A 2,333-nucleotide genomic window follows, 5' to 3' on the forward strand; every position below is an offset into this window, starting at 1 on the left:
ACTATACAAGACCAATATAAATATATAGGGGGAAAATTCACTAGCACAACAGTTTCACCAAGTAGAAAGGAACGCGAACAGTATGAAGAGACAAGGAAAGAAAGGACCACAAGCATTGCAGGTCAACTCAACGTTAGAAGAGGTAATAGCTGCAGCAGATGGAATGTCAGATAAAGAATTCAGGATATACATGCTTCAGATGATCTGGAGTCTCAAGGAAGACATCAGACAGCAAAATCAGACAATGAAAGATCACTTCAACAATGAATTACATAAACAAATCCAAGAAGCAAAAGATCAACTATACAGGGAAATAGAGGTTATAAAAAACAAACAAACAGAAATCCTAGAAATGCAGGAAGCAATAAGCCAACTTAAAAACTCAATTGAGAATACTACCAGCAGAGTAGAACACTTAGAAGACAGAACATCAGACAATGAAGATAAAGTATTTCAACTTGAAAAGAACATAGACAGCTCAGCAAGACTGTTAAGAAACCATGAGCAGAACATCCAAGAAATATGGGATAACATCAAGAGACCAAATTTAAGAGTCATTGGGATACAGGAAGGGACAGAGTTTCAAACCAAAGGAATGAGCAATCTATTCAATGAAATAATACGAGAAAACTTCCCAGACTTGAAGAATGAGACAGAACACCAAATCCTAGAAGCCTACAGGACGCCGAATGTGCAAAATCATAAGAGACCCACACCTAGACACATTATAATGAAGATGCCCAACATACAGAATAAGGAGAGAATTTTAAAAGCTACAAGAGAAAGGAAGCAGATCACATTTAGGGGTAAGCCAATCAGGATAACAGCTGATCTTTCAACACAGACTCTGAAAGCTAGAAGATCCTGGAATAACATATTTCAAACACTGAAAGAAAATGGGTTCCAACCAAGAATTGTGTTTCCAGCGAAATTAAGCTTCAGGATGGAAGATGAAATTAAAACCTTCCACGATAAACAAAAGTTAAAAGAATTTGCAGCTAGAAAACCATCTCTTCAAAACATCCTTGGCAAAACATTACAGGAAGAGGAAATGGAAAATAACAATGAAAACCAACAGTGGGAGGTAGGACACTAAAGGGGGGAAAATAATCAAAGAGGAAAACAAACCATGTTTAGTAACATAAATAAACAAATATGGCTGGAAGAACAACCCATATCTCAATAATAACCCTAAATGTTAATGGCTTAAACTCACCAATCAAGAGACACAGGCTAGTAGAATGGATCACAAAACAAGACCCAACAATATGCTGCCTACAGGAGACGCATTTGATAGGAAAAGACATACATAGGCTGAAGGTGAAAGGTTGGGAAAAATCATATCACTCATATGGACTTCGGAAACAAGCAGGAGTATCCATACTCATATAATAAAATAGATTTCAAGCCAAAGTTAATCAAAAGGGATAAAGAGGGACACTACATACTGCTCAAGGGAACCATACACCAACAAGACATAACAATCATAAATATATATGCCCCAAACAATGGTGCAGCTATGTTCATCAAACAAACTCTTCTCAAGTTCAAGAGTCTAATAGACCACCATACAATAATCATGGGAGACTTCAACACACCTCTATCACCACTGGACAGATCTTCCAAACAAAAGTTGAATAAGGAAACTATAGAACTCAATAACACAATTAATAACCTAGACTTAATTGACATATATAGAATATACCACCCAACATCAAGCAGTTACACTTTTTTCTCAGCAGCACATGGATCCTTCTCAAAAATAGATCATATATTATGTCACAGGGAAACTCTTAGACAATATAAAGGACGAGAGATAATACCATGCATCCTATCTGATCATAATGGAATGGAACTGAAAATCAACGATAAAAGAAGGAAGGAAAAGAATACATCACTTGGAGAATGAACAATAGGTTACTGAATGATCAATGGGTTATAGAAGACATCAAGGAGGAAATTAAAAAATTCTTAGAGATTAATGAAAACACAGACACAACATATCGGAATCTATGGGACACATTGAAAGCAGTTCTAAGAGGAAAATTCATTGCTTGGAGTTCATTCCTTAAAAAAAGAAAAAACCAACAAATAAATGATCTCATACTTCATCTCAAAATCCTAGAAAAAGAAGAGCAAAACAACAGCAAAAGAAGTAGAAGGCAAGAAATAATTAAAATCAGAGCTGAAATTAATGAAATCGAAACAAAAGAAACAATTGAAAAAATTGACAAAACTAAAAGTTGGTTCTTTGAAAAAATAAACAAAATCGACAGACCCTTAGCCATGCTAGCGAAGAGAAGAAGAGAGAGAACTCAAATTACTAACATACG

Source organism: Marmota monax, unplaced genomic scaffold (assembly GCF_021218885.2).
Source record: "Marmota monax isolate L192 unplaced genomic scaffold, Marmota_monax_Labrador192_F-V1.1 WCK01_AAM20220418_F8-fsc00091, whole genome shotgun sequence".
NCBI classification, from domain to species: domain Eukaryota; kingdom Metazoa; phylum Chordata; class Mammalia; order Rodentia; family Sciuridae; genus Marmota; species Marmota monax.